At 36.5% G+C, this 25,325-nt stretch overlaps 1 protein-coding gene across 2 annotated transcripts in view; it reads right to left on the bottom strand.

The window, feature by feature from the left end:
- The window catches only part of SRFBP1 (serum response factor binding protein 1), an 81,704-nt gene that overhangs the window by 1,917 nt on the left and 54,462 nt on the right, over positions 1 to 25,325 (bottom strand). The window contains exons 10-11 of one of the 2 annotated variants that reach the window (XM_067731528.1): positions 13,187 to 16,635; positions 1,811 to 12,320 (exon numbers count right to left, since the gene is read on the bottom strand). The gene's annotated coding sequence lies outside the window, so the exon portion shown is untranslated. Of the gene's footprint in view, positions 1 to 1,810; positions 12,321 to 13,186; positions 16,636 to 19,473; positions 23,390 to 25,325 lie in introns of those variants that run through there. The other variant, XM_067731529.1, reaches the window with a different exon arrangement.

Raw genomic sequence — 25,325 nt, 5'->3', positions numbered from 1 at the left:
GCATTTGCACTATAGGACATAGGAATACCTGAAACCCACCAATTTACTGCCTGCCTTGCTTCCAAAAAACTGCATGGTTAAATAGGGTCCTTTCAAAGGAAACGATTATTTCAGCTTCTAAATCATGTTCTCTTTCAGAAGGAAACAGAGATCTTTCTTATTTGTTAGGTAACTTGAAAGCTTTATATACCCCTAATTAAAATCTCTCCTCTCCTACATATTGTTTATAACATTCAGGATGAACCAGTCATTTTCTTCATGGCTCATTCATTTTGTATAACTGAAATTATTATGTTATACATAATAGCATAGCTTAAATAAATTTCAATTAAATCTTAGTACTTCTCACAGTGGGCAGGGAAAAACAAAACTGCTAATGAATGACTTGGAAGGACATATGCATGTATTTACAGTTTGCAATAATTTGCTGTTTAAACTGTTGATAATAGGCACCAACTTTGGAGAGAGAAAAAACAGCCGCAAACCACAAGGTGAACCATCAATACAATGACCAAGAACATGTCTTTGCTGATGTTAGAAATACAGTATTTCCAGTTCCTAATTCCTTTAAATACCAAGTCAAGCCAGAGTTCATGACACAACTGTACATAATAGGGACTAGGGACAAATGCAATGATAGAAGCTTTTAAGAGATAACTCCTTTTAAAAATGAATCAATAATGCTGGATGTTTATTCACATATCTTTACTGAACTAATGCATACATTTGGAGCCTGAAAATTTTGGAGCCAATATTGCCAACCAGTCATTTGCAAACTAGTGAATTATACCATTGTCATACAGCAAACCATGAGAATCAACCATTTTCAATTATTACAACGACAGTTTTTCAGTGAGATGGTTTTAGGAAAAAAACTTATAACAATCTATAGTTGGGTTGATGCTGGGGCTAAGATTCATGGATATATAAACAATCTGATAGTTGTGATCACTTCACTTTTGTTTTAGGGCTCTTTGGTTTCTGGTAACAGGAATATATTTTAAACTTGATTACTCCAAAGAGGAATTTTTAGGCTTATGTAACCAAACAGAGGAGGGGCAAGTTAGGGTTTGCCTCAGGAGCAGATGGAACCAGGAAATCAAATACTATCAAGACCACATTCTTGCTACCTTTTCTCTGTTTGTGTGCCAACTTCATTCTCTTAATTTAGTTTCTCAATAAGGATGGAAACCTTATTGCCTGCAGACCTGGGTACACACCAACATAGCTTGTTGATCAGAAAGAAAATGGCATTAGCCTGTTACTCAAGTGTGAAAATTCTAAGGGAAGGCATTTCATAGGCTCAGTCTGGGTCATGTGCCAATGTCCGTTCCAGTCATTGTGGATACTATGACAGGTCCAACTGAGTCAAGTTCTTTACCCTATTAAATCACCAAAGTCAAGGAGACAGAGTCAAGGAAGAGGATGGCTACTCCCATCCAAAGCAAGTGACTGCATTTTTGGCTTCATGTGTGGGTATGAGGGGAAGGTGGGGCATGGACAATGGTAACTCCAGAGGAAGGGGGTGAGTTATGATGGGTATTGTCAATGAAAAGATTACTGGGAGCCAGCAAATCACTCAATTTATGTCCAGCAAAAAGACTCATAAAATCAATATCTATAAAATTCAACTCATAACGTTTCCTTCCAAAATACTCACCCACCTCATTTCTGTTAAGAGAACCCCATATTCTCTGTATCTAAGGGCTGACTATTCACCCAGAAAGAAGTAATGCCATCTTGCTCTCCCTTTCAAGATTATTCACCTCCCCTATTGGCAAGTCTGAACACCGTGTTCACTCTCACTCACCATTTCACGACATCTTTAGTAGGGCATTTCAGGAGGGAAGCTCATCTTTACACGTGCGAGAAGATCCTAGTTCCTTTTTATTCAACCAGTCACCTTGAAGTTGCAAAAAAGAAAAAAAAATCCATCCAAAGAGGAAAAGGAAAACAAGTAAGAAAAAGAGCCATTCTTTTAAGATTTTGATCCTCCAAATGCTACCCATTCTCACTGACCCGTCTACTATCCCTCTACCCTGTTGTTTGTCTTTGATCATCAGTGAGAGACTCCATCTGGAAGGGGTATCTTAGAGAGGGAACGTTGTCTTCTTTAGTTCTGTTAGTTGCATTATGCTTCTAACACATTTACAGTCCCTGTAGAGTAGGTATAATTCAATGGCAGGTAAAGTGGGGAATGAAAACCTCAGAGAAAAGCACAGCAAAATATTAGTGTTCTGGAAGAACTGCAGCTGTAATGAGAGGCTTGGGTGAGAGTAATAAGTAGTCAGCTATACCCATCCCTCTCCCAATATTATCTCAGTGTTTTCACCATTCTTTTAAATCCACAGTATAGAAAAATTTACATGGGATTGATGCTGGGGTGAGGCAGGAGTGGTGCACAGGTATGACAACTCATCCCAGACGTTTCTGAACCTGAGTCCAAGAGCATCAGCAACTGGGTTAAATTTGCTTTGCAGATGAGGATGAGGTCAGAGGAATGGGATGGAAAACATACATGGTGCAACTTCTTCACTAATTTAGGCAACTAGCTCTCTGGAAAGTGACCTACAAAGCCAAGATATTCTCCAAGGCCTAGGCTGACCAGAGTTGCCTTTTCGTCCGCAGGGAGTTATTCTGTTACTCTTTCAGAGTTTGAGAAGGTTTATCAGGAGCTAGGCACACATAGCCTTATTTCCTGCCCCCCCTTCTCCCCAATTTTCTAAAAGGAATACTTTTGAGTATTAGAGACATGGAAAAAAATGACATTCTCCTTTTCTCTCTCATCATGTACAAGATTTCACAATTTAGCAACAGGGGTTCCTCTCTTAATGATCAACAAGAGGCCAATAACAGTGCTTTAACCTCAAACATTGGTCTCATTTGAATGTACTTAGAAAAAAATCTAAGAGTTAGACTTTGCCCTATCAGAGTATTTTAGATTTTCACTCAAAATCAATACTTCCATCCTGGTTCCACTGAAATCCTTTAAGTTGGTTATCATCAGTAAATAATTTTCATTTCCCTGCAGTAATTACTAAGGTAACAGTTCCTTAATATCATCAGATATCTAGTTAGCATTCAAATTTCACCAACTGTCTCATAATTTTTTTCCTTTTAAGTTGATTTGTTTGATTGAGGAGCAAACAAGGACCACACATTGGCTTGGTTATTATGTGTTTTAGTCTCCTTAAAATATATATATTTCCTTTTTATCATTCTTTATCTTGCTCTTAATGTGTGTGAAAAAATAGGTATTTTTATAGAATACCTACTGTCTCATAGAATTTTCCACATCCTAGATTTTCCAGACTGTGTCCTGGTGGTGTCACTTAATACATTCTTCTGTTCCTTGTATTTCCTATGAAAAGTCAAATCTAGAGGCTTGACCAGATGTAGGTTAGGTGATTTGGGGGAGCAAGAAGACATGATACGTGGTGGTGTGTTATTCATAACTGCATCATATGATGAAGCCCAGGATGTCTCTACCATCTATCTTTTGGTGATGTTAAGAATGACTAGTGGGTTCAGTGTTGTCAGTCTGATCCATCCAATATAGAAGTCCCCATCAGATTTTCACCTACTCATTTTAGCAGCCATTATTGATCATTGCTAGATCCATTATCAAATTTTCAAAATAGGTGATTTTAAAATTTTTTTAACTTTTTTTTTTTTACTTATTCCTTCTTTTTAAAAAATTTTTATTGGAGTACAGTTGCTTTACAATATTGTGTTAGTTTATACTGTACAGCAAAGTGAATGAGATATATATATATATATATATATATATATATATATATACACACACACACACACATATATCCCCTCTTTTTTGGATTTCCTTCTCATCTAGGTCAAAATAAGTGATTTTCTTAAAAAAAGAACAGTGAGTACTCCATAATGCTACATATGCTTTTTCATTTGAATTGAACTACTTGTTTCTTTCATTAATGCACTTTATTAAATTAAATAACATTTAACATGAAACTTGATAACTGATCTTTTTTTTTTTTCTTTTAGTAATTTGAGATAGTTTTGGAACCTTATAAAAGACATTTAAGGTGCTGTGCTCTTTCACAAGAAAGGCCAAAACGTTGTTTTTGGAGCTGTTTTTCTCATGTGCGTGTATATTTTTCTCCCCTTATTGTCAAAGGTAATTTTAACCTTACACAAGTGATCTGTTGACTTGAAATATCATGGGAAAACTTTGACCTAGAACATTTTCAAAGAGGATAGTTACTGGAAATACACAAAAGCTAAGGACACTTGGCAAGGAGGTTATATTACTTGCTTCAAATCTCTACACAAGTACATAGCTTTCTCCTTCCTCAGATTTTTCAATTTTAAATTTGGTTTCTCAATTTCCTGTAAACTAAATTTCAAGAACTTTAAATGACATTCAAGGCCTACATTTATCTCACCCTAATTCTTCACTTTATTGGTTTCATATCTACTACTTTTGTGCATTGTCTCCTCTGGCCAAACTAGACAACTGACTATTCTCCTTACCCCTCTTGTCTCCCCAGGAGTTAAGTACTTCCTGGGGTACACAGAGGGACTTCACTTCTCTCTTAAGGTGGTTTTTTTTGTTTTTTATAGATTCATATATATTCACGCTCTCTTACTAGACTTGTAGTGGACAGCTACTCTTTCTCGGCTAACACCATGTCTTCCCACTATTTAAAAGAAATTAGCACCCTGATTTCCTTTTGGGGGAATACTTCTCCCACATTGCATTGTTAATCACGGTATCCTACACCAAGCAGGACACAGCTCCAGGTCCCAAGCTCGATGAATTAAAGGAGACTTTCTCCCTAAAATTTTAATTATCAGCAAAGTGACTAAAAGATTGATAATGGTTATAAAGGATTAACTGGCAGCCAGATGAGTTTCTCAAGAACTAATAGCTATTATTTACTGGGCGCTTGACAAAGAACCCTAAATACTATGTATAGACTACTATTTGCAAATATAGCAGGGCTAGGTCTTAGTATTTATTTTGTTGTTTTCAGGGTATTTCTTACCCTCTTTTCTTTCTCACTTACCCTCAATTGGTCATTTCTCTACTCCCAGTTCATATTCACTTAGGAACAAAGATTCAAAAAAACTTACCCCTGAAGTGTCAGATGAGTTCTTTTCTTATTTATTTTTTTATGAATTACAGAGATTTATTTAAGAGTTCCTTCTCTTTCCCCCATAAAACACACACAAAACACTTCTGAAAATCAGCAAAGTCACTCAAAGGCTTTTGTTTCCTGAATTTTATTTATTTATTTATACAGCAGGTTCTGATTATCTATTTTATACATATTAGTGTATATATGTCAATCCCAATCTCCCAGTTCATCACACCACCCTCCTCCCCTTGTTTTCCCCCCATGGTACCTATACGTTTGTTCTCTACATCTGTGTCTCTATTTCTGACTTGCAAACCAGTTCATTGGTACCATTTTTCTAGATTCCACATATATGCGCTAATATACAATATTTGTTTTTCTCTTTCTGACTTACTTCACTCTGCATGACAGTCTCTAGGTCCATCCATGTCTCTACAAATGACCCAATTACGTTCCTTTTAATGGCCGAGTAATATTCCATTGTATATATGTACCACTGCTTCTTTATCCATTCGTTTGTTGATGGGCATTTACATTGTTTCCATGACCTGGCTATTGTAAATAGTGCTGCAATGAACACTGGGGTGCATGTGCCTTTTTTAATTATGGTTTTCTCTGGGTATATGCCCAGTAGTGGGATTACTAGGTCATATGGTAATTCTGCTGGGTTTTTTTTGCGGTACACGGGCCTCTCACTGTTGCGGCCTCTCCCATTGCGGAGCACAGGCTCCGGACGCACAGGCTCAGCGGCCATGGCTCACGGGCCCAGCCGCTCCACGGCATGTGGGATCCTCCCGGACCGGGGCACGAACCCGTGTCCTCTGCATCGGCAGGCAGACTCTCAACCACTGCACCACCAGGGAAGCCCCTGCTGTTAGTTTTTTAAGGAACGTCCATACTGTTCTCCATAGTGGCTGTATCAATTTACATTCCCACCAACAGTGCAAGAGGGTTCTCTTTTCTCCACACCCTCTCCAGCATTTGTTGTTTCTAGGTTTTCTAATGATGCCCATTCTAACTGGTGTGAGGTGATACCTCATTGTAGTTTTGATCTGCATTTCTCTAATAATTAGTGATGTTGAGCAGCTCTTCATGTGCCTCTTGGCCATTTGTATGTCTTCCTTGGAGAAATGTCTATTTAGATCTTCTGCCCATTTTTTGATTAGGTTGTTTGCTTTTTTAATATTGAGCTGCATGAGCTGTTTAAATATTTTGGAGATCAATCCTTTGTTGATTCGTTTGTAAATATTTTCTTCCATTCTGAGAGTTGTCTTTTCGTCTTGTTTATAGTTTCCTTTGCTGTGCAAAAGCTTTAAAATTTCATTAGGTCCCATTTGTTTATTTTTGTTTTTATTTCCATTACTGTAGGAGGTGGGTCAAAAAAGATTTTGCTGTGATTTACATCAAAGAGTGTTCTTCCTATGTTTCCCTCTAAGAGTTTAATAGTGTCCGGTCTTACATTTAGGTCTTTAATCCATTTTGAGTTTATTTTTGTGCATGGTATTAGGGAGTGTTCTAATTTCATTCTTTTACATAAAGCTGTCCAGTTTTCCAGCACTGTTTATTGAAGAGACTGTCTTCTCGATTGTATATCCTTGCCTCCTTTGTCATAGATTAGTTGACCAAAGGTGCATGAGTTTATCTCTGGGCTTTCTATCCTGTTCCATTGATCTACATTTTTGTTTTTGTGCCAATACCATATTGTCTTGAGTACTGTAGCTTTGTAGTATAGTCTGAAGTCAGAGAGTCTGATTCCTCCAGCTCTATTTTTTTCCCTCAAGATTGCTTTGGCTATTTGGGGTCTTTTGTGTCTCCATTAGATTTTCTGTTCTAGTTCTGTAAAAAATGTCATTGGTAATTTGATAGGGGTTGCATTGAATCTGTAGATTGCTTTGGGTAGTATAGTCACTTTCACAATATTGATTCTTCCAAGCCAAGAACATGGTATATCTCTCCATCTGTTTGTGTCATCTTTGATTTCTTTCATCAGTGTCTTATTGTTTTCTGAGTACAGGTATTTTACCTCCTTAGGTAGGTTTATTCCTAGGTATTTTATTCTTTTTGTTGCAATGGTGAATGGGATTGTTTCCTTAATATCTCTTTCTGATCTGTCATTGTTAGTGTATAGGAATGCAAGAGATTTCTGTGCATTGATTTTGTATAGTGCAACTTTACCAAATTCATTGATTAGCTCTAGTAGTTTTCTGGTAGCATCTTTAGGATTCTCTATGTATAGTATCATGTCATCTGCAGACAGTGACAGTTTTACTTCTTCTTTTCCAATTTGGATTCCTTTTATTTCTTTTTCTTCTCTGACTGCCATGGCTAGGACTTCCAAAGCTATGTTGAATAATAGTGGTGAGAGTGGACATCCTTGTCTTGTTCCTGATCTTAGAGGAAATGCTTTCAGTTTTTCACCACTGAGAATGATGTTTGCTGTGGGTTTGCCATATATGGTCTTTATTATGTTGAGGTAGATTCCCTCTATACCCACTTTCTGGAGAGTTTTTATCATAAATGGATGTTGAATTTTGTCAAAAGCTTTTTCTGCATCTGTTGAGATGATCATATGGTTTTTATTCTTCAATTTGCTAATATGATCTATCACATTGATTGATTTACATATATTGAAGAATCCTTACATCACTGGGATAAATCCCACTTTATTATAGTGTATGATCCTTTTAATGTTTTGTTGGATTCTGTTTGCTAGTATTTTGTTGAGGATTTTTGCATCTATATTCATCAGTGATATTGGCCTGTAATTTTCTTTTTTTGTAGCATCTCTGTCTGGTTTTGGTGTCAGGGTGATGGTGGCCTCGTAGAATGAGTTTGGGAGTGTTCCTTCCTCTGCAATTTTTTGGAGGTGTTTGAGAAGGATAGGTGTTAGCTCTTCTCTAAATGTTTGATAGAATTCACCTGTGAAACCATCTGGTACTGGACTTTTGGTTGTTGGAAGATTTTTAATCACAGTTTCAATTTCAGTGCCTGTGAGTGGTCTGTTCATATTTTCTATTTCTTCGTGATTCAGTCTTGGAAGATTATACCTAAGAATTTGTCGAATTCTTCCAGGTTGTCCATTTTATTGGCATAGAGTTGCTTGTAGTAGTCTCTTATGATGCTTTGTATATCTGCAGTGTCCTTTGTAACTTCTCCTTTTTCATTTCTAATTTTATTGATTTGAGTCCTCTCCCTCTTTTTCTTGATGAATCTGGCTTAAGATTTACCAATTTTGTTTATCTCCTTAAAGAACCAGCTTTTAGTTTTATCGATCTTTGCTACTGTTTTCTTTGTTTGTATTTCATTTATTTCTGCTCTGATCTGTATGATTTCTTTCCTGCTACTAACTTTGGGTTTTCTCTGTTCTTCTTTCTCTAGTTCCTTTAGCTGTAAGGTTAGATTGTTTGAGATTTTTCTTGTTTCTTGAGGTAGGATTGTATTGCTATAATCTTCCCTCTTAGAACTGCTTTTGCTACATCCCATAGGTTTTGGATTGCTGTGTTTTCTTTGTTATTTGTCTCTATGTATTTTTTGATTTCCTCTTTGATTTCTTCAGTGATCTCTTGGTTATTTTGTAGCATATTGTTTAGGCTCCATGTGTTCGTGTTTTTTACAGTTTTTTTTCCTGCAACTGATTTCTAATCTCACAGCGTTGTGGTCAGAAAAGACGCTTGATACAACTTCACTTTTCTTAAACTTACCGAGGCTTGATTTGTGACCCAAGATGTGATGTATCTTGGAGAATGTTCTGTGTGCACTTGAGAAGAAGGTGTAATCTGCTGTTTGCAGATAGAAGGTCCTATAAATATCAATTAAATCTGGTCTATTGTATCATTTAAAGCTTGTGTTTCCTTATTAATTTTCATCTGGATGATCTGTCCATTGGTGTAAGTGAGGTGTTAACGTCCCCCACTATTATTGTGGTACTGTTGATGTCCTCTTTTCCAGCTGTTAGCAGTTGCCTTACGTATTGAGGTGCTCCTACGTTGGGTGCATATATGTTTATAATTGTTATATCTTCTTGGATTGATCCCTTGATCATTATGTAGTGTCCTTCCTTGTCTCTTATAACATTCTTTATTTCAAAGTCTATGCTATCTGATATGAGTATTGCTACTCCAGCTTTCTTTTGATTTCCATTTGCATGGAATATCTTTTTCCATCCCCTAATTTTCAGTCTGCATGTGTCCCCAGGTCTGAAGTGGTTCTCTTGTAAACAGCATATAAGTGGTATGTTGTTTTTGTATACATTCAGCAAGCCTGTGTCTTTTGGTTGGAGCATTTAATCCATTCACATTTAAGGTAATTATCAATATGTATGTTCCTATTACCATTTTCTTAATTGTTTTGGGTTTGTTTTTGTAGGTCCTTTTCTTCTCTTGTGTTTCCCACTTAGAGAAGTTCGTTTAGCATTTGTTGTGGAGCTTATTTGGTGGTGCTGAATTCTCTTAGCTTTTGCTTCTCTGTAAAGCTTTTGATTTCTCTGTCGAATCTGAATGAGATCCTTGCTGGGTAGAGTAATCTTGGTTGTAGGTTCTTCCCTTTCATCACTTTAAGTATATCATGCCACTCCCTTCTGGGTTGTAGAGTTTCTGCTGAGAAATCAGCTGTTAACTTTACAGGAGTTCCCTTGTATGTTCTTTGTCATTTTTCCTTTGTTGCTTTTAATAATTTTTCTTTGTCTTTAATTTTTGTGTACTATGTGTCTTGGCATGTTTCTCCTTGCATTTGTCCTGCCTGGGACTCTCTGAACTTCCTGGACTTGGGTGGCTATTTCCTTTCCCATGTTAGGGAAGTTTTTGACTATAATCTCTTCAAATATTTTCTCGGATCTTTTATTTCTCTCTTCTTCTGGGACCCCTATAATGAGAATATTGGTGCGTTTAATGTTGTCTCAGAGATCTCTTAGGCTGTCTTTGTTTCTTTTTATTCTTTTTTCTTTATTCTGTTCCATGGCAGTGAATTCCACCATTCTGTCTTCCAGGTTACTTATATCCATTCTTCTGCCTCATATATTCTGCTATTGATTCCTTCTAGTGTATTTTTCATTTCAGTTATTGTATTGCTCATCTCTGTTTGTTTGTTCTTTAATTCTTCTAGTTCTTTGTTCTTTAATTCTTCTAGATCTTTGTTAAACATTTCTTGCATCTTCTCGATCTTTACTCCATTCTTTTCCCGAGGTCCTGGATCATCTTCACTATCATTATTCTGAATTCTTTTTCTAGAAGGTTGCCAATTCCACTTCATTTAGTTTTTTTTCTGGGGTTTTATCTTGTTCCTTCATCTGGCACATAGTCCTCTGCCTTTTCATTTTGTCTGTCTTTCTGTGAATGTGGTTTTCATTCCATACACTGCAGGATTGTCATTCTTCTTGCTTCTGCTGTCTGCCCTCTGGTGGATGAGGCTACCTAAGAGGCTTGTGGGAGCTTCCTGATGGGAGAGACTGGTGGTGGGTAGAGCTGGGTGTTGCTCTGGTGGGCAGAGCTCAGTAAGACTTTAATCCACTTATCTGCTGATGGGTGGGGCTGAGTTCCCTCCTTGTTGGTTGTGTGGCCTGAGGCGACCCAGCACTGGAGACTACCCAGCTCTTTGGTGGGGCTAATGGTGGTCTTTGGAAGGGCTCACACCAAGGAGTACGTCCCAGAACTTCTGCTGCCAGTGTCTTTGTCCCCGCAGTGAGCCAAAGACACCCCCTGCCTCTGCAGGAGACCCTCCAACACTAGCAGGCAGGTCTGGTTCAGTCTCCTATGGGGTCACTGCTCCTTCCCCCTGGGTCCTGATGCATACACTACTTTGTGTGTGCCCTCCAAGAGTGGAGTCTCTGTCTCCTCCAGTCCTGTCAAAGTCCTGCAGTCAATTCCCACTAGCCTTCAAAGTCTGATTCTCTGGGAATTTCTCCTCCTGTTGCTGGACCCCCAGGTTGGGAAGCCTGACATGGGGCTCAGAACCTTCACTCCAGTTGGTGGACTTCTGTGGTATAACTGTTCTCCTGTTTGTGAGTCACCTACCCAGCGATTATGGGATTTAATTTTATTGTGATTGCACCCCTCCTTGTGCAACCATCTCATTGTGGCTTTTCCTTTGTCTTTGGATGTGGGGTATCTTTTTTGGTGAGTTCCAGCGTCTTCCTGTCAATGACTGTTCAGCAGTTAGTTGTGATTCCAGTGTTCTCGTAAGAGGGAGTGAGTGCACGTCCTTCTACTCCATCTTGAACCAATCTCCAGATCGTTCTTATAGGCATACTTGTAGGGCTGTTTTCTCTGGATTCAAAAGAACAAATAAAACTGGAACTGGAAAAAGAAAAAGGTAGAGTGGGAATTCAACCTGCTGAGGAAGATGGTTAGAAAGAGGAAGGATTAGAACTTTCAGAGTTTGGGGGAGCAGAATGAAAGTTTCTCTGATTTTTTACCTACAGGTAACCTGTCATTCAACAGTCCTGAATACTTGTGGGTCCTCCTGGAGAAAGGGGTGAGGGAACTTGGATAACCTTACATGAAGATGAGAAAAAACAAACAAAAAACACCCTTACTGTAACTGCAATAAAATTGGAATAAAATGAATGGGAAATTCCACTATAAATGAGGCAGAGGTAGAACCAGTGTTAATCTTATTTCTTCTTTTCCTGTTAGTTATACCTATCGTATTTCTTTTATTTCTAACTACACTGGCTTCAACTTCCCAAACCAACGTGAAGTGAAATTGTAATAATAGTATAATGACAGCCATCCTTGTTATGTTTCTAAATTCCAATATTTCTCCATTAAATGCAATACTGGCTATTAGTCTAAGATACCCATTATCACATTAAGAAATTAAACTTCTACTCCTAGATTTTTTAAGTGCTTTGTTTAGAAATTGACAGATTAATGAATCTCTTGGTGTTTTAACGGGATGAAAAAAGATTTTTTATTGGTCTTACTGGAATGATGCATTTGGTCAAATTCAGTTCCTATCATTTAATTAACCATGGTAATACTGAACAACACTAAAAAATATAGAGAAGTTGGTTTGCAGTATTATTTGACATTTTCCCATTCACATTTATAAATGATTCAGCTCCTCCCACTCACAATAATATAATCTTTGTTAATTGTAGTACCAAGATTATCCAATCTTCCAAAAAATACAGCAGCATGATGTAGTTGTTAACAACACAGGCGATTCAGTTCACATCTTAGCTTCACCACTTACTGGCTGTGTGACCTTCAACAAGTCAAGTGACCAACAAAGATTAGGGTGATAGAACAGAATGTAAATTCTATAAACCTTCATAAGGTAGAAATGGTATAAATAACAAACAGTGAGAAGGGAAGAAAAAGCAAAGAAAAATTTGCTACTTTTTCATATTTTTATAGCTGGGTCAAAATATGTAATTGAAAGCAGATAAATATATCCATCCACCTATTCTTAGATTTATTCGTATAAAGATAAACCCTAAGAAAGATAGTATCACTGACTAATAGTGATGGAGGAAAGAATGCTGATAGGAAGAAGAACAATTTAATTTAATCATTGTTCAGAATATACTGTCTAAAGCAAGTCAACAAATATGGACAATTGGCTAAATCAAATACATCACCTGTTTTTGTAGATACAGTTTAGTGAAATACAGCCACATCCATTTGTTCACATATTATCTATGGCTGCTTTTGTGCTACAACACCAGAGTCAAGTGGCCACCAGAGACCTTATGGGCTGCAAGGCCTAGAATATTTACTCTCCCACTTGTTACAGAAAGTGTTTGATGACCCATGTTCTAAAGCAATAGAATATTAAGTATGTCTGTGTATATATACGATTACAATGATAAAGATAGCCTCTATTAAAAAAATTCAAATATTTCGTATTATAAAAGAATCATTGACACACACAAAAGTTGCCTAGAAAGAATGACAATGTAACTGACAGCTGACTTCTCAATAGAAACAAAGTCAGAAAACAGTGAGATATTTTCATACTAATGAAGAAAATAATTATTAACCAAGATTAGTTACCCTACTAGAATGTCAGTTGAGAATGAGACTGAAATAAAGACATTATTCTAATAGACAAAAACTAAGAGGGCTTACCACTAACCGATCTTCACTACACAATGTTGAAAAATGTGTACCTACGAAAGCAGGAAAATGATACCAGAAAGGTCAAAGACAAAAAAAAAAAAAAATTGGTCAACAAAGAAACTGGTAAACATGTGAGTAAATCTATATAAACATTAACTGTATAAAGCAATAATGATAATGATAATGTCTAATTTGGAGATAAAGTTAAAAGGCAGAACTGAAATTTTTGACACAAACGCATGCAAGATAAAAAAGTGATCAAAGAGTTAGGAAGCTTATGTATTGTTTAGTAGGCTGGTAGAGTTACTGAGGTTAACTTTAATTTTTAAAAATATTCACTTTAAATTTTAAAGGGTAATTACCAAAAGAAATTCCAAAATAGCAGAGAAGGAAAATAGGAAAAACATCTGAAATGCAATTGGAAAAAGGTAGGAAAAGAGAAAACCAGTAGCTTAGAAATCACAATGTATCAGAACCTTTGGTATACGGCTAAAAGACCACACAAAGAAAAAACTGAATAGCTTACTTAGGTAAACCATTAACTAAGTAATCTAGAAAAAATGTATAAAACATAAATACACAAAATAAAACAAAAGACTGAACTCGCCCAAATTTGTAGAGGTAATTTTAAAAATCAAGAGATTACACTGTTTAGCTCTGCAAATAAAATATATATCATGGATGAAATGGTTACTTTTTTTTTTTTTTGGGCCACACTGTGTGGTTTGCAGATCTTAGTTCCCCAGACAGAGATCAAAGCCGGGGCCCTGCAGTGACAGCATCGAGTCGTAACCACTGGACCGCCAGGTAATTCCTGAAAAAGTTACTTTTTAAGAAAAATACAAAATTGAGTTCAGGTGAAAATCTAAATAGATAAATTAATATAGAAAAAATAGAGAAATACACTAGGCAGAAATGTTTTTTTTAGGATTATTCCACTAAATCTTTAAAGAACAAAAGAGAAAAATCACACAGCAATTTTCAAAAATGCTTAAAAGTTATGTGTTAAAACTCAATATCCATTCTTGATTTTAAAAAAGTATGTTTTAATAAGAGGAAAAGATCATAACTTCATAAAACGTATCTTTCTAAATCTAAAAGTCAACTTCATGCTTAAGTGAAAGCACTAAAAGCATTTCCATTAATGTCAGGAATAGACAAAGAGGTCCACTTTCAGTGTTATTATTTTATGTTGTATTGGAGGTACTAGCCATTCTACTTAGGTAAGAGAAATAGAGTTACAAAAATTAGGAGCAAGTAAAATGATCATTATCTGAAGAAGGTATAATTCTGAACCTGGTAAGATGGAGGAAAAACAGTGGAGTAACTATTAAAAAAACAGTGAGAGTTTTGTAAGGTAGCTGAGAAAGTTTTAGCCTTCATATATACCAACAATAACCAGTCAGGAGGTTAAAAATTAGATATCATTTATAACATGAACAAAATCAAATACCTTATTTGGAAAAAAAAATCAAAGTCAAAAGACAAATGACAAAATGGAAATTCTTTGCAAATCATGGTAGGCACAGGGCTTATTTCAGTAAAATATGAAGAACTCCTACAAACCAGTAGCAAAAAGACTAAGAACCCCAAATAAATATGGTCAAAAAATAGGTCATAGAAAATGAAAATACAAATGGCTGTGTTAATTGTTCTCATTTTAAATTAATTACAGTAAACTTCAAATGAGCTTCTAATGCTGCCTAGTAATCATACTGTTTCTTATTTCAGTTATTCTCATACTTTTTCTCCAGCATTAATTCCTACTTTCTCCTCTATAATCAAACATTACCTTCTCTCCCATTCTCATTGTCCACTGCTACCATTCAAGTCCAAGCCATTCTATCTCTTACCTGGATTATTCTAATAGCCTCCTAACTGGCAGCTTCAGGTATTCAACTATATGAGTCATTGGTATGCTGAAAAAACTTGTATATATCCATGATTAGTTATTCAATAATAATATTTATTCAAATATTTACAGAATATGTATTTTAAAAGCAAATATTTAACTGAGCACTACCATGCACTTCTATGAATGTCAGAGAAGAAAAACCAAGCAAAGAGGAAGGAATAATCAGTAGGTTTCTAAGGGAAATCAGAGAAGCTCTCCCTAATAAGCTGACATTTGAGCAGAGACCTGCAAAACTGAGGGAGGGAGACTTGCAGATATCAAAGCGGAGATGATAAATTCAAGCACTAAAGTAAGAAAATTCTAAGCATTAGTAATGCAATTATAGAACTCACTAAAGTAAGAAAATTCTAAGCATTGATAAGGCAATTATAGCATTACAGGCCTTAAAATTTTGATAGGGCTTGCAAACCTCTCCTTTATCACAGGTGGTACCTATGATTTAAAAACAAAACAAAAACAAAATCAGAACTAATTCACACCTATTTTAGACCTGAGTTAAATTGGTTGTTGTTGGTATATGTGAAGACTATGAACTCCCGTCCATAATAGAGAGAGCTAAGCTAAACACTGAATATTCATACCATGTTTAGTTTAAAAATAAACACAAATAATCCTCCTCCATTCATTGACCCTCTAAGTTTTGGCTGTCTTTACTGAAAAACATCCTTTCAATTATACCCTGAAAACAGCATGGAGAATGACTTTCTTTCAAAACAAGTTTCCCCTTGAGGAGAAACACATGTTCAAAGTACAAACAACATTCCAGTATTCAACTTAAGGCTACTTAATTTCTGCACGATGATGTCATACTTAGACTACTGAACTTGCTCCTGTTTATATCATTTCTTCTACAGTTCTATATTTTAGGCCCATCCATGGAAGCAGACACATCATTTTATACAACTAGAGAACAACAATAAGAACATGTTTGAAACACAAATACCTCCCAGGTTACAAAAATATTCTAAGAGTAATCAAAATTAATATCCCAAGACAATTTTTTAAAATAAAACTTAGACGCTGATCTTAAAATTTGTTTCTAAAGAAAAGACAAAAGACTTGCCAAGAAAATTCTGAGAAGAACAATTATGAGTAAACAGGGCTACTGGGTATCTAAGGAAAATACAAAGCTATAATAATTTAAAATGTAATATCTGATCAGAGAAACAGATAAGCAGAAAAGAAAGAGAGCCTAGGAACAATGCTGTGCTTATATGGTGACATTTCAAATCAGTAGAGAAGGGACGACCCAACTACTCAAAAATAGCATTAAAACCATATTCATTTCAGAAAAATTAGAAGAGTTAGATCCCAACAACATATCATACACTTATTAGAATAATTCTTAGCTGCAGTAACAGATAACACCCTAAATCTCAGTGACATAACCAAATACTTATTTCTTACTCATGTGAAGTTCAACAGGTGGCTTGGTAGGGTTGTGGGGATCTGTTCCATGCCACCACGCAGGAACCCTGGCTGACAGAAATTTCACCATCTTCAAAATCTGTCTTGCAAGGTTGCCCAAGATGTTAACATCTAGCTGGAAAACAAAGAAAAGAAATGTGGAGATTGCCTGGAAAGTTCTGTGCGGCATGTGAAAATCATGTAATCACTTTTACCCATATTCGGTTACCAAAGTAAAAGAAGAAATAGATTAAGTCTTTTTAGCCAATTTCTAACATAGTATGTCCTTCTGGTTACCAGGTGCCCTATCACATAGAGCACATTCCCTCCTTCCCTAAGTGAGACAAGCCAAAATTCCATCCAGTTATTACAAACAGCTCAATGTCCAGGATCTCTGAATAATGCACGGTTCTTTCCACCAGTTCTGGATATGGACACTTGAGGTTCCAGTGACACTTGCACCAGCAACAGATGTTATAGAAATCTCTCTACTGCCAGCAGGCCCAATTTATCGTGGTGAAGCATGGACAGGACATTTGTAATAAAAACTGCCATCTGGTAAAGGGAACATGGGAGACACACGGAAGGCGATGGTCTACAGCAGTTATGACTTCCTTCTGGCAGGTGTTTTGAGGTCCCTCTTATCTGGCAGTGGGACATTTTCCTGATTTCAGTTTTTCTGTCTGGAAGGAACTACTTATTCAATATTCTTAAAAGCTCTGGATCTACCTTTTTGGTCCATTATTGTATTTGATACAAATGATGGGGATCTTGCCCTCACTGGGGGCCTTCACAGGTTTTGCAACCCATCTCTTTCCTGAGCAAGTTTGGGAGCCCTAAAATACTAGTAATAGAACATTTGAAGGCTATTGAAATCCAGTCTGCAATTTCTTCAGCATTACAAAAAAGCAGACTACTGTTTTTGAGGGAAAGGTATCTATTCAGTCACATATGCTGACAGCACCCCCAAAGTTCTTTCCTAAATATAATTCTCACGCCTGCCTTATTTTTTCCCTCACTTGCCAACATAGCTTAAAGTCATCATGTTTAGGAGGAAATGCCACATCCTTAGAACTGTGTGGAGCCAAAAGTCTCAGTGGGCATTTGTCCATAATCTCTTATTATTTGGGGCTAGAAGCCATGGCTTTTCCATCCTTTTACTTTTTTTTTTCCTGCTTTCAAACTAACAAGTTTTTGCTACATCCATTTCTTGTTTTTTGTATCACCTTGATAAATGCAGATAGTAACAATCAACATTCACTACCAACATTCTTCAGCCTCTCCGTACTATGTCAGTAAGCATGTGGTCCACCTTCCAAGTAATTGTAAATGACCATTTAAAAAATTGTTTTGTTACTGCATGCAGAAATCTCCAGTTTTATAGCCCTGGATATCAGTTTCCATCTTGACTGTAAGGTGGACCAATGCCAAGAATTTTGGATTTTTGTTACAGTAGCATCCTTCTTCTAGCAACAATTTCTGCATCAGAGTAATACCTTGTACTATCAACAAACAAAAAGCCCAAATTCTCAGTGGTTTTACACAATAGATGCTTGTTTGATAACTTAAGTCCAGTCGGCTTAAGTGGAGGAAACGGTGGATAACTATGGTTTTCACAGTTATTGACGTTCCCACATTGATGGTTCTTTCTTCATCTTGAAAACAGGGTCCTCTACTGTCTCCCTGGGAATTGACACCCAGCTGAGGGACAAAAGAATGGTGGAGGAGAGAAGAGGATTTCATGGGCCAGACCTGGAAGTGGTTTACATAATTTTCACCCATATTCCAATAAGTAATTCTTGTCACATGATCCCGACCTAACTTCAGGAGAGGCTGAGAAATGCAGATTCATTGTAACTAACTGGTTTGATTAAGCAGTTTGCCAACTGGGGTAAATTCCAGAAAGATTAAGGCCTAAAGGTAAACATAAACCTATACAAGTACTAGAGGAAAATATAGTAGAATTATTTAGGGATGTCAAGTACTCAAAAGGGTATGGGAGTTCCATGGGCCTACACTGGGCACTCAGGTGAAAGATGGCGGACAGAACAAAGATAAGAGAAAACTTTCCTTGATGGTGCAGGCCTGAAAGAGGAGGTTACTGTTACAGGAAGGACACAAATACCCACTGGGATCCTTCTTCCCTACTAAGAAAAAAGCCTTAAGCCAGGGTAAGGTCATCAAACAATTAGCCAGGACACAGGTATAAAGACTCACTGTGGCTTGGAAGTGTAAAAGGGAAAACAAAAAACAAAAACAACTCTGTATCCCTGGGAAAGGTCAAGAAGCTATCCTTCACCTAGATCTCCTAACTTGGGAAGGAGCAAGAAACTCTCTCAAACAAGATTCACCACGGATGCAATGAAAGTTTAGCTGCCACAAGGAAGAGGGGCAGGATATCTGTTCAGAAAGCCACAATACCAAGATCCAGTCATAATGTTTAAGTATGAAAACCACAGAAAAAATTTTAAAGTATGAAAACTACAGAAAAAATATTTAAATATCAAGAGCTCAAATAATTCCTTCCATGAGTCCTTTTTTGAGGAATGTACTAGAAAATGAACTTCATCCAAACAAAACATAACTGAGAAAACTTCAGCAATTTAGCTTTAATATACTTAACTGCAAATCTAAGGCTAAAACTAAGGTGGGGATAAGGGTAGAATAATGTTATATAATAATGTTCAATGTTACATGTTGTACGTTCCAATGAAGTTAAATTAATGCAATTAAAAATTGGAAGGGAATGCAGATGGAAAAAAAATCTGGCAATTTTTAACTACATATATTTACCTTCTGACATAATAGTGTTACCTCTAGGAACTGACCCCAAAGGCATACCTCCAACAATATGAAAATACATACCGCTGGTTCATATTTTGTTTGAAACACTGTTTGTAGCTGTAAAATATGAAAAATAATCTATAGGCTCCTACATAGATGAGTGGTTGAATAAATTGATAGACCTACGCAATGAGGTACAATGTCATTTTTTATTTATTTATATTCTGTAATGGCTTAAACAACAAAAATTTATTATCTAATAGTTTAGACCCATGTAGTTCTGACACGGGTCTCACTGGGCTAAAATCGGGGTGTCAGCAGGGCTGTGCTCCTCTCTAGAGGCTCTCTGGGAGGATCCTTTTTGTGGGTTGTTCAGGTTGTTGGCAGGATTCAGTTTCTTGAAGGGGTAGGCTTGAGATACCTATTTTCTTACTGGATGTAAACTGAAGGCTTCTAGAGGCCACCTGCATTCCTTGGCTTGTGATCCTTTTTCTCTATCTTCGAAGCCAGCAATAGCGGGTGCAGTCCCTCTCACACATTTTTTTTGTTTTTAATTGAAGCACAGTTGACTTACAACATTAGTTTCAGGTGTACAACATAGTGAATTGATATTTTTATAGATTATACTCCATATAAAGTTATAAAATTGGCTATATTCCTTATGCTGTATATTACATCCTATAACTTTTTTATACCTAGTAGTTTGTACCTCTTAATTCCCTCCCCTCAAGCCTCTCCCTTCTGGTAAGTACTAGTTTGTTCTCTTTATCTGTATCTATTTCTGTTTTGTTATATTCATTCGTTTTAAACAAGAAAGATCTCTCTTGACAGATTTGTAGTGATTTTCAGAATACATTTTTAAATGAAGAAAGCAAAGATCATAAAAGTATCTAGGAAATGTCAATTTTTATGTAAGAAAGAAGGGGAAATAAGAATATATACATGTTTGTTAATCTGTGCAAATAGCAACACAGGAAGAATACACCAAGGACAAATGAGATTGACTATCTACATGGGGTGGGTGGGATTGGGGTGGAAAGGAAAGAAACAATTGGAAGGGCAGAGTTGCCACTTCTCTGAGTATACTGTTTTGTGCTGCTCTAACATATGGAACAATGTTAACGTTTCACATACATAAAGAAAAAATAAATCAAATTACCAAGGATGGAGAAAAAAATGCTTCAAATTAAATATCATCATAAACATATGAATTAAAATGCATTTCAAATGAAGTACTATATGGAAGGAGAGGGGAAAAAAAAAGAAACACTAATCCAGGTAACTTTTTATTATTATTATTTAAAAAACTGAGATACAATTCACATACAATAATGTGCATCCTTATGAAGTGCACAATTCAGTGGATTTTTGTATTCACAAAGTTGTGCAACCAAACTACAATCCAATTCCAGAACACATTCAATCCTAAAAGAAATGCCACAGCCATTAGCAGTCATTCACTATTCCTCCTTCCCCCAGCCCTCAGCAATCACTAACCTGCTTTTGATCTCAATGGATTTACATATTCTAGACATTTCATATAAATGGAACCCTGTTTTGTGTTTGGCTTCTTTCTTAGCATGATGTTTTCAAAGTTCATCCATATCACAATATGTATCAATACTTCATTCCTTTTTATGGCTGAATAATATTCCATTGCATGTACATACCACTTTTATTTATCTAGTCATCAGTTGATGGATATTTGGGTTCTTTCTTCTTTTTACCTATTATGAATAATGCTCCTATGAAATTCATATTCAGGTTTTTTTTTAACAAGTTTTCAATTGTCTTGCAGGTATACAGGTATGATTGGAAATATGGGGTCATATGAGACTCCCATTATGCCTATGTTGGTACATTTGATGATATCCCCACAAGTCTTTGAAATTTTCGTTATTTTTTTTCCCTCTAACTGGATAATCTCAATTGATCAATTGTTAGGTTTACCCAATCTTTCTTCTGTCTGCTCAAATGTACTGTTGAACCCATCTGTTGAAAGTTTTGTTTCACAGTAATGTACTTTTCAACTCCTAAACTTCTTTTTCTTTCTTCTTTATAATTTTTACCTCATTACTGATATTCTCGATTTGATGAGACACTGTTCTCAAACTTTCTCTTAGTTTTTTAGATATGGCTTCCTTTTGTTCTTTGAACACATTTAAAATAGCTTATTTAAAGTTTTTGTCAAATATATCCAAACTTTGGACCTGCTTGGGACAGTTTCTATTGATTGCTTCCCCACCCTGTATATGAGCCACAATTTATTTCTGTGTATGTCTTACAACATTCTGTTGAAAACTAGACATTTTAAATAATATAATGTTGCAACTCCAAAATCAGATATTCTCTTCTCCTCAGGGCTTGTTGTTGTTGCTATTTTTTGTTGTTGTCTAGTGACTTTTTTGAACTATTTTTGTGAAGTCTGTATTCTTTGCTGTATATGGCTACTAAAGTCTCTGCTTCATTAGCTTAGTGGTACACTAATAACTGGACAAAGATTTCCTTAATGCTTGCAATTGGTACTTCTCTCATTTTGCTGAGAGTCTGTATGTGTGTTGGGGTACAGCTTCAACACTTGGCCAGGAAGTTGACAATTCCACATCAGCCTTCACTTCCTGCTTATGCAGAGCCCCCAAAGTCAACCAGAAGTGAGAGTTTAGGGCCTTCTCGGCACTTTCCTGAACATGCACATAGCCCTGTCATTCATGTGACTTTTCCTTAATTCCAGGAAATTTGTCAAAACTTATCAAATTCCCTAAAGATAGTGAATTTTCCAGATTTCCTTTTAATTTGATTAACTTCTTGTTTTCCCCAACTGTTATTCACTGCCTCAGGCAGCTGTGATGTTAACAATTGCCTCTAATTGATTTCCAAAAGTGATCTGAGGAAAAATGCTTTTCACACTGGGAAAGCTCTTAGTCAAGTTAGATAAAGACAGAATTGCCATGGGGTCTTCCAGTGAACTACCATACTGGCCAAATAGTGATAATTCTCGGGGAATGTGTCTTTGAATAAGCTCCAACCCTGTTCTGGCCCCTCCAGTGTCTGCCAGGCTGCAGGTTTTCATCATTACTGTGGGTTGTTGATTTTCAAGACACCATGGATTTGGGGAGTGGGGGATGAAAATAGGACAAGTTAGCATGTCACAAAGATACTGTTCTTACCAAGATTCAGCCATTTTTAATAAATAACATTCCCTGGATTGCTGTAAACTTTTGGTTAATTCCACAGTTCTGAAAACACTGATTCTGACAATATGGACAGTTTTCTCATTGTTTTTAATGGAGAAAAAGAATTTCTGGATGTTCTTACTCAGCCATTTTTGCTGACATTATCCCAGGTAACTTGCAAACTTAGTTTTGAGACCATATGCCCTCAGGCTAAAGAAAAAAGAACTCTAAACATAAATTAAAGTTTGGTTAGTAGACTTGTATTTTGCAAAGGCATCAGTCAGCAACTCTGAAGTTAACTTCTGCGTACTCTGGGGTTGAGAAAATAAGTAAATATATTGTGGAAAGTAAGAAACCACCTTCCTCACTATTACAGAAAGGATTTACATGCCAAAAGGACAGAGGAGACAGCTTGAGGGGGCTTCCACTAACCAAATTAAGGATAATTTGAGCATGAAAATAAAGAACTTGTATTTCCCATCACTATAAGATAACAGGGATTAGATTTGTTCTTCTATATTAAACAACTAGAAAACTGGACAAAGTGGATGACACAAAGGTTTCAGACAATGGACAAAAAGCAGTACAGGATATTAATACCTGAGAGAAAGAACTCAAATGAGTTGAGTGCTATAAGTACACCAGTTCACTGTTTGAGGAGTTTCCAAATTACAGTGCAGGGGGAAGGAAATCCAAAATAGCCCAATGGCCTTTCTGAAGAGACAGTTCAAAGTTTAGATAGGTTAATGTGACTAGAATTTGTGAGGTAAAATAATAGAGGGGAGGGCTTCCATGGTGGCGCAGTGGTTGAGAGTCCGCCTGCCAATGCAGGGGACGCGGGTCCGTGCCCTGATCCGGGAAGATCCCACATGCTGCAGAGCAGCTGGGCCTGTGAGCCATGGCCGCTGAGGCTGCGTGTCCGGAGCCTGTGTTCTGCAACGGGAGAGGCCACGGCAGTGAGAGGCCCATGTACCACAAAAAAAAAAAAAAAAAAAAATAGAGAAGGAGATGCACAGAAGAGGTAAAAGTGCTCTGTACAATGGTCCCCTCAAGTTAACTGTATTATACTGATCTGTGCAATGTATATAAAGAATCTAACAAGGCCAGGGGGAAAAAGTCACTAGAAAAGAGTTAGTGGAAACATCCTAGGAGCTAACACAGGTCCAGGTACAGTTTGTGTTCTCACCAGACACAATAGAAAAATTTCCTAACAAAGAATTAGGCAGAGTTCTTAGAATTGTAATGCCTCAGTAGTGGCGCCAAATGAGTCCTAGACCAAGATTTCACAACCTTAGTACTACTGAAATTCTGGGCACGAGAATTCTTTGTTGTATATATTGTAGAATATTGAGCAGCATCTCTGGCCTATATCCACTAGATGCAACATCCTTCTCCCCAGCTGTGACATTGAAAATATCTCTAGACATTGCCAAATATACTTTGTGGGTAAAAACTGTCCCAAGTTGGGAACTGCTCCAGACAAGATCATTAAAACAGCTATGAATGTTCTGTATGTTCCAGGAAGCAGAGAAAAACATGGACATGATACAAAGACAAGTGGAATATTACAGCAAAATCAATAACAATGTACTATACGGTTAAATGTAGAAGCAAAAAGTATATAAACAATAGCACAAAAGCTGGGGGGAAAAACTGAAGTGTACTGTAGTAAGGTACTTGGACCATATGTAAAGTGGTATAAATACTACCCGAGGTCACACTGCGATAAATTAAACATGTACACTACAGTAAACTTCATAAGCCAATAATAGATAAAATGAAGTAATAAAAAGTACCTTATTAATAAAAAATAAATAGAAAAGTAGAAAAAAGAGGTCTCCATGAGATAATACTGAAATACATTTAAAAACTCAATAAACAGGAGAAAATGGAAGACTCTTCCTTATTCTAAAAAGCCATCTAAAAAGTGTAGGAAAAAGATGAAATAAAAAAAAATCATCATTTACAGTTACTATAGCAATAGTTGTTTCAGGTGAGAATTATGAATGAATGTTAAAACTAGTGCATGAAAGTTTCAGGACAGAATTAAACATAGTCTCAAAGTATCTCCTCACAAGATAATTATTAATTATAAACAGAAAAACAGTAACTTTGCAGTGGAGAAACCTTATAGATACCACTTGAAACAAGTAAGCAAAGTTAATACTACCACTAGTGGGCCAGCCATATCAACATCGTCACCTAACTCCAGATATGATGCACTAGGACAAATACAACATTCCTTCTCTAACACTCCTGCCAAAAGTGCAGAGCTTGAATTTGATAATGGAAATATTAGACAAACCCAAATAAAGGGACACTGCAAAATAGATCTGTACTTTTGAAAAATGTCAATGTCATGAAATCCTCTGACTGAGGTACTGTTCTCAACCAAAGAGAGATGACAAGTGAATGTAATGTGACAACTGTATGTAAGGCATGATGTTGCACTTTCTGTTGCTGTAAAAAGACCCTGGGAAATTGGCAAAATCTGAATATTTGATAATTGGAGTGTGGTAATACAAAAGAATAGAGAATGACTTTGTTTTTAAAGAGAATATAAAGGGGAGAGAGAACAAAGATGGAAATGATAAAAGGGTGAGAGGTAGAGAGTTGTTTTTAAAGAGAGAATATAAAGGGGAGAGAGAAAAAGATGGAAATGATAAAAGGGTGAGAGGTAGAGAGTAGGTAGAGAGGGAGAGAGGGATGAAGTGAAGAAAAGAGACAAGAGAGAAAGGAAGAAAGATAAAAGGAAGAAGAGAAAGGGGAAAAGGAAGGAAAAAAGGAGAGGAGAGAAGGGAGGATGACAGGCAAGGATAAAGTAAATACAGGAAAATGTTAATATTTGGGAAATTTGGGTGAAGGATAT

The sequence above is a fragment of the Pseudorca crassidens genome, chromosome 3, assembly GCF_039906515.1.
Source record: "Pseudorca crassidens isolate mPseCra1 chromosome 3, mPseCra1.hap1, whole genome shotgun sequence".
Taxonomy (NCBI): Eukaryota; Metazoa; Chordata; class Mammalia; order Artiodactyla; family Delphinidae; genus Pseudorca; species Pseudorca crassidens.
The sequence above is the reverse complement of the archived record's forward strand: the minus strand, read 5'-3'. Positions and strand labels throughout refer to the sequence as shown.